Source organism: Gekko japonicus, unplaced genomic scaffold, assembly GCF_001447785.1.
Source record: "Gekko japonicus isolate JY-2015 unplaced genomic scaffold, Gekko_japonicus_V1.1 scaffold495, whole genome shotgun sequence".
Lineage (NCBI taxonomy): Eukaryota > Metazoa > Chordata > Lepidosauria > Squamata > Gekkonidae > Gekko > Gekko japonicus.
This window is the reverse complement of record NW_015160850.1, coordinates 29,598-38,263: the sequence shown is the minus strand read 5'-3', so window position 1 is coordinate 38,263 and position 8,666 is coordinate 29,598.

The window sequence follows — 8,666 nt, the reverse complement described above, 5'->3', positions numbered from 1 at the left end:
GCCATCAGATAGTTTAAAAAGTCACGATCGAGGCATTTCTCATATTTTTATAGATACCGTGATGGAACAGAGGTCAGCCAACAGCTAATACCCAATAGCTAAATAGGATATTCATGTTCAGAAGTGGTATACCTTTCAGTACCAGCACCTGAGGACATAAAACATGAAGCTCCAAGATGTATTCGATTAGCCACTGTTAGGGAAAAAAAGAATACTGGCCAGAATTACTCTTGAGCTTTTAGATTCTTAAAGTAAAAAAGATGCTTGCATAAACAATAGAAATAACAGAGACACCATCTTTTGAGTCATCCTCCTCTCACTACACCCACAACCATCTCACCATTCTTACTATTCTATGCCCTGTTCTCACCTAACTTTTCCATACTTGAATTTCCCCACAGCTTGCTTTCTGTCAGGTCCCCACAGCAACCAACAGAGTACACACTTGCAGGAAGGTTTTACTTTATTGAAGCCATGAAGCACTTGAACAGATTCACTGTTCAGAATAACGAAATGTGCGGTGCAAGATAGGATAAAGCAGGTTCATAAGTACAGTAGCCAATAGATATGGTTCCTACGCGTGACCAAGAGGCCCGGCTCACGCTCAAACCCTGAGAAGCAACGGTTCCTTAATTATAAACAATTATTATAAACAATTATTCTATTCCCACGCTACTGCTCATTAAAGACTAAGCAAAGCCGTCTGTGCTCTTCCACCTGTGGCATTGGCCGAGATAGCATTACATCAAAGCAAGACTAGTGTTCATGGAAAGGAATGCATGCCAATGGGAAGATGTGCGCATGACAGGCTGAACACACTCGCTAGACTGGGGGGGGGAGAAATAATACACACACAGGAAAGAACCTTTGGCAGCTTGCTGACACTTTCCTTCACTTGACTTCATTTGTTTGACTTTTGCATATGCTAATGTCTCTACCGTATTTAATCTGTATGTAACCACAGATTCTTTGAACGCCTTTGCTTGGAGCTGTCCTTGCTTGGAGCCTTCCCTGATGCGCGTACCAGTAAAAGATCTTGAGAATGTCTGACACTTGAATATTGCCTCAGTCATTTATTGGAGGGGCAGTTTTTGTCCCTGACACCTTGATCCCTTGCCTTCCCCCTTCTGTGGACTCCCCTCTTAAAGTAGCATGGTCTAAGGTGGCTGGGGGAACTACGTGGTCCAGAGAACACTCCCAGCTTCAAGGAGTAAAATATTTATTAAAAAGAGAAGAAGGTTGCAAGCATGCACAGCACCAGATCAGCAACCAGAAGAACAAAGAAAGGTTGGTCATGATCACATCCTCTGTCCCTGGTTCTAAAACTCACTCTACTAGATGTTGAAACAGAGCAGGCAATTTCAAGCTTAGTAAATTGCAAACTGTTCTAAAGGTGTTTCATTCCCTCTGGCTCCCTGCAGCCAGCCAGACCCGGACGCATGTTCAAGATGGCCGCCGGCCTGCTGACCAGAGCTCGGCAGTCTGTCCTCTTCCAAGGACCAGCCTCAAGAGAGCCTCCCTCCTGGGAGCAGGCGCCTCCGACTCCACCCATTTTACATCACTCTCCACCAATGTTTCCTCTAAGCTGAGTTAGTGTGAGCCAGCTCACAGTTTCTTAGCCTCCGGCTCACAAATTTTTGTCTTCGCTCAGGAAGGAGGGCTCCAGAGCAAACTGATTTATGCAGCAGCCAAATCGCCCTCTCACAACTTTAGTGCCAGAAGCTCACAAATTTGAATTTTTTGCTCAAAAGACTCCACAGCTTAGAGGGAGCACTGCTCTCCACCCCTTTTGACCTGGTCTGCCCAGGCCCCAGGTGCATCCTGGGAGCCCCCCTGGAAGGCCTTCTGGGAAATCTCCAGGTGCCTCAGCGACCTTGCAAGCTGAGTTATTTGCATAAGTATGGCTGGCAATTGACTGAGCTTCCTGTCCTTCCAGAGGAGAGATGAACAAATGCCTTCTGAGTGGCGGAGGGGGAAAGGCCTTGTGTACCACTCCCACAGTGGAGAGGGAACATTGGTCAGGAATGGATGCAGACAAACCGCTAGATTCCATTCCAGATTTCCGGGTTCAAACTGTATACAGTTGGGTCGTTCTGTGTGTGTGTTCTGAGCTAATAAAGAAATCACTTGTTTTAAACACTGCCTCCATCTCAGTACATAATAGAGGCTCTGGACTGTGTGCCCTTCGCCCCCCCTCCTCTCTGAGCCACGAGGCTCACTCTGAGGCTTTGGGGCTAGTCCCTCTCTTTCGGCCTAACCTACCTTGCAGGGTCCTTGTGACGAGGAAACGGAGGAGGGGGGGCATTGTGGGTGCATTGCTCTTTGGGGAAAGGGTGGTGTAGTCATATGACCACGTGGGCCAAGGCTGCAATCTCTCGTGTGTTTGGGATTAAATCTCATGGGAGGAAAGAAAGTGGGGAAACATCGGCTGGACCAGTTCAGAGGCTTGGATTTTTTCTGAGATATGATGAAACGTATGGACAGTTCCAGGTCAAATGCCCTAAACTATAGGGGGCCTGAACTGGACTTTAGTGGCCAGGGAGGAGGTACGGATCTTTGTGTTCTAGGGTTTCCCAAATGGAGGCAGAAATGGCCTTCCATCGGCAAAAATTCTCCACTGAAACCCTTGTTTGGACGTCCCTGAGCTTTTAGATTCTTAAAGTAAAAAAGATGCTTGCATAAACAATAGAAATAACAGAGACACCATCTTTTGAGTCATCCTCCTCTCACTACACCCACAACCATCTCACCATTCTTACTATTCTATGCCCTGTTCTCACCTAACTTTTCCATACTTGAATTTCCCCACAGCTTGCTTTCTGTCAGGTCCCCACAGCAACCAACAGAGTACACACTTGCAGGAAGGTTTTACTTTATTGAAGCCATGAAGCACTTGAACAGATTCACTGTTCAGAATAACGAAATGTGCGGTGCAAGATAGGATAAAGCAGGTTCATAATTACAGTAGCCAATAGATATGGTTCCTACGCGTGACCAAGAGGCCCGGCTCACGCTCAAACCCTGAGAAGCAACGGTTCCTTAATTATAAACAATTATTATAAACAATTATTCTATTCCCACGCTACTGCTCATTAAAGACTAAGCAAAGCCGTCTGTGCTCTTCCACCTGTGGCATTGGCCGAGATAGCATTACATCAAAGCAAGACTAGTGTTCATGGAAAGGAATGCATGCCAATGGGAAGATGTGCGCATGACAGGCTGAACACACTCGCTAGACTGGGGGGGGGAGAAATAATACACACACAGGAAAGAACCTTTGGCAGCTTGCTGACACTTTCCTTCACTTGACTTCATTTGTTTGACTTTTGCATATGCTAATGTCTCTACCGTATTTAATCTGTATGTAACCACAGATTCTTTGAACGCCTTTGCTTGGAGCTGTCCTTGCTTGGAGCCTTCCCTGATGCGCGTACCAGTAAAAGATCTTGAGAATGTCTGACACTTGAATATTGCCTCAGTCATTTATTGGAGGGGCAGTTTTTGTCCCTGACACCTTGATCCCTTGCCTTCCCCCTTCTGTGGACTCCCCTCTTAAAGTAGCATGGTCTAAGGTGGCTGGGGGAACTACGTGGTCCAGAGAACACTCCCAGCTTCAAGGAGTAAAATATTTATTAAAAAGAGAAGAAGGTTGCAAGCATGCACAGCACCAGATCAGCAACCAGAAGAACAAAGAAAGGTTGGTCATGATCACATCCTCTGTCCCTGGTTCTAAAACTCACTCTACTAGATGTTGAAACAGAGCAGGCAATTTCAAGCTTAGTAAATTGCAAACTGTTCTAAAGGTGTTTCATTCCCTCTGGCTCCCTGCAGCCAGCCAGACCCGGACGCATGTTCAAGATGGCCGCCGGCCTGCTGACCAGAGCTCGGCAGTCTGTCCTCTTCCAAGGACCAGCCTCAAGAGAGCCTCCCTCCTGGGAGCAGGCGCCTCCGACTCCACCCATTTTACATCACTCTCCACCAATGTTTCCTCTAAGCTGAGTTAGTGTGAGCCAGCTCACAGTTTCTTAGCCTCCGGCTCACAAATTTTTGTCTTCGCTCAGGAAGGAGGGCTCCAGAGCAAACTGATTTATGCAGCAGCCAAATCGCCCTCTCACAACTTTAGTGCCAGAAGCTCACAAATTTGAATTTTTTGCTCAAAAGACTCCACAGCTTAGAGGGAGCACTGCTCTCCACCCCTTTTGACCTGGTCTGCCCAGGCCCCAGGTGCATCCTGGGAGCCCCCCTGGAAGGCCTTCTGGGAAATCTCCAGGTGCCTCAGCGACCTTGCAAGCTGAGTTATTTGCATAAGTATGGCTGGCAATTGACTGAGCTTCCTGTCCTTCCAGAGGAGAGATGAACAAATGCCTTCTGAGTGGCGGAGGGGGAAAGGCCTTGTGTACCACTCCCACAGTGGAGAGGGAACATTGGTCAGGAATGGATGCAGACAAACCGCTAGATTCCATTCCAGATTTCCGGGTTCAAACTGTATACAGTTGGGTCGTTCTGTGTGTGTGTTCTGAGCTAATAAAGAAATCACTTGTTTTAAACACTGCCTCCATCTCAGTACATAATAGAGGCTCTGGACTGTGTGCCCTTCGCCCCCCCTCCTCTCTGAGCCACGAGGCTCACTCTGAGGCTTTGGGGCTAGTCCCTCTCTTTCGGCCTAACCTACCTTGCAGGGTCCTTGTGACGAGGAAACGGAGGAGGGGGGGCATTGTGGGTGCATTGCTCTTTGGGGAAAGGGTGGTGTAGTCATATGACCACGTGGGCCAAGGCTGCAATCTCTCGTGTGTTTGGGATTAAATCTCATGGGAGGAAAGAAAGTGGGGAAACATCGGCTGGACCAGTTCAGAGGCTTGGATTTTTTCTGAGATATGATGAAACGTATGGACAGTTCCAGGTCAAATGCCCTAAACTATAGGGGGCCTGAACTGGACTTTAGTGGCCAGGGAGGAGGTACGGATCTTTGTGTTCTAGGGTTTCCCAAATGGAGGCAGAAATGGCCTTCCATCGGCAAAAATTCTCCACTGAAACCCTCGTTTGGACGTCCCTTTTCTGTGATTTTATAACTCTTAGGATCCTTTTGGAGAAGGTTGGAGCTTAATGAATTCTCTAATAACAGATTATACTTCTTTGGATACCAGAATAATTACAGGGGACTTTGAATGTTTTTGAGATGGACTTATTCCTGCGATGGATTGTTTCTATTGAGTATTTAGAGTGTTGTGAGTTCATATTAGAGTGTTGTGAGTTCATATTCATGTTGAAATATAGAGACTTAGACCTAGTATGTACTTTATTCAGTACAATATTTACTCATGATCTTTGAAAAATCTTTACTTGTACTAGTTGTTTCGTGCACGGTATTGTTGTCCTTTCTCCCCCCACACACACCCCGAAGCCCTGGCAAACCGGCAGGCCTTGCGGGGGCTCCCAAAGATCACCAAGGACGGAGCGGGCCCCTCTCACCACTTCAGGAAGCCCCGTCCACAGAGCTGGAGCCACCATGGAGTGTCCGGTCGGCGCCAGACAACCTGGAAACTACTATTTGTAAGGGGATGCCCACTGGGACAAAAAGAAAAAAATCCAAACTTCGAGTAGAGGCTCATGGGGTCTAAATTTGCTGAGATTCAGAGGGGAACAGGTCGTCGTGGATAGCTCAACGGAAGCGTCAACCCAGCGTGCTGCAGCGGTGAAAAAGGCTGTCTTAGGGATTCTTAGGAAAGGGGCTGAATAAAATGGCCTACATTGTAATGCCCCTGTATAGGCCTATGGTGCTGCCTCATTTGGAATACTGTGTACAGTTCTGGTCACCGTATTTCCAAAAGGGCATTGCAGAGCAGGAAAAAGGTACACAGGAAGGCGACCAAGATGGGCTTCTTGGTCTCCAGGCCACCAACCATCCTCGTTCCTCTCATCTGCACCCGCTCCGTTCTCTCCACATCCTTTTTAAAGTGAGGCCTCCAGAACCGCAAACAATACTCCAGGTGCAGACAAACCACTAGATGCAGTGTGCTATGGGACTATCACATCTTGCAATTTGGATGTTATGCCTCTGTTGATACACCCCAAGACCGCATTAGCCTTGTAGTCTCCCACCTATTGAGTACACTGGCTCTGATAATAGGACTTTTATCTTTTATTTTTGATCCAATCTGCAATCCGAACCAAACCGGCTGCTTGTTGGTATAGTTTAATGTTAGGTACTGCTAAGACTCCTCTTTTGTCTCATCATGTAATCCTTTAAATCTCATTCTTGGGGTTTAGGTTCAGACTGATCATAAACCGTTAGAAGTCAATTGGTAGTGCACCTGCTTGTTTGCAGTGAATGTCGTTACAACTTAACAGAGACATCAACTTAATGTAGTATATACCCCAGGGAGGCAAATGTATCTTGCTGCTACATTATCACGAGCCACTGTGGACCCTCCTGCAAATGATGAAGAACCTGTAGAAGGTGAGAGAGTTATACATCAATTAAGTACAATGGCTGTGCATTCCAAAGCAGTGGCTACTTTCCGGGAAGCTACTAGTTGAGATGGTCAACTGCAGATAGTCGTAGCCCTTGTAAGTCAAGGGTTGGCCGCAGTATTTGAGAGATGTTCCTCCTGAGGCAAAGCCATTTTGGTCAGTGAAAGATTTGTTACGTGGTGAAGATGGTATTCTTTATGTGGCAGAAAAAGTAGTTGTTCCTTTATCACAAAGGCGTAACATGCTTTGTGAGCTCCATGATTCACATCAAGGTATTCAGAGAACCAAAGCTAGGGCAAGGGAAGTGATGTACTGGCCAGGTATGTTGAATGATATTGAAATACTCATTGGAGATTGTTCTGCGGGTGCTCACTTTGCATCAAAAAACAGAAAGAAGAAGAAGAAGAAGGAGTCCACGCACTTAACCACTACACCACTTATGCCACATGAAATCCCTGAGTTACCATGGGGGAAAAGTGGGGATAGATATTTTTGACATGGCTCACTTCCATTTTTGCTTGCGGTAGACTTTTTTTCAAAGTATCCAGAAGTAGTAACTTTGCCTGACAAGACTGCAAGAGATAAACTTAAAGCTGTTTTTTTTTCTCATCATGGCATTCCGAAAGTGGTTGTGAGTGATAACGTGCCTTTTGCCAGTTGTGAACTTCGGCAGTTTGCCCAGGATTGGGGCTTTGAACAGTGCTTTAATAGTCCAGGGTACCTACAATCAAATGGAACGGTATAGAGAACAATTCATTCCACAAAACAGCTCATTAGAAAGGCAGAAGACGCACAGAGGGATTCATATTTGGCACTGTTGGGATATCATTGGGGTTTTTAATATATATATAAAAATTTTATTGCTTTTATTTACAACCTACCAACTACTTACTGCTTCAAGCAGTCTAATCTACGGCCTAATAAACTAAAACAGCTACAGAGTAGGCAAGGATCATTACAGGTTTACAATAAGTTTCAATGTTCACTATTAAAAGTGACTACAAAGTGATAATCTTAAGTATCGTTAAGACGAAATTCGAAATTCAAAAAACGCATTATTGCTTAATCTAAATGCATTATGCTAGATAAGACTCAGAACTTCATTTAGGCTTCTTCTTCGGAATCTGCTTCTTCTTCTTCTTGTTGGCTGGGAGTTTGGCCTTGGAATATCGTAATACACCTGTTTTGGGAATGGCGTACTCTCCAGCTCAGATGTTGATGGGCAGAATGTTCAGAAGCAACGCAATCTACGTGATCGCGATCTAATTTATTACAGCAAGAGCCCGTAAAACAGTACAGTTCTGATATAAGAAGGATTAAAACAGTAACAACATAGGAATAGTATAAAAACATTAACAAGAGAAAGTTAATAAAATTAGTAAGATAAAATAATATTAATAAGAGCATACAGTTTTTTCAGCTAAAATAAGTGTACGTTTCCTAATAGCTAAGCAACAAAACTTTGCCACAGCGTAAGTCACTGAGCTCTGGACGTCTTCTAGGAGGAATTTACGAAGGACTTCTGGCCTAAAGTCAAGATAAGACTGCATAGGGCTAAATCTAGACAGCAGGGGTAGTAGAAGATGGTTTCATTCCTCCTGATAGAATCCGCAGAACAGGAGGACATGAGTGATTGATTCGATGGCAAGGAAACAGTTTCGAGCAATATTAAGAAGCAAACTGCCAGTAACTATCAACTGTGTTAGTCGCCCTGAGCCTGCTCACAGGAAGGACGGGATACAAATTGAATAAATAAATAAACTACTGGTTTGCTAGCTTGCTATGCCCTAAGGTACCTAGTGGGGCAAGAGAAGACCTTCAGAGAGCACAAGACAGGCAAAAATATGTTTATGATAAGGCAGCAAAATCTTTAAAGCCCTTACAACAAGGAGACTCTGTATGGGAAGAGCCCTAGGAAGGGTGAGTTCCAGCTATGGTAACAGAAAAATGTGAACAGCCTCGTACGTATCGAGTGATCACCTCTGAGGGATCCGTCTATAGGTGTAATAGCTGAAGTATCAACACAGGGTGTCTGGAAGTAACGGGTCTGAGGATTTGGGTCAGGATGGGGCCACAACTGAACATTTGGACACACAAAATAGGGAACCTTGTAATAGGACTAGTGAGAATACTGAGGACACAAAACAGGATGAAGATGAAAATGTTATCAGATGAGACGTGTGTGTTGCAGGCTG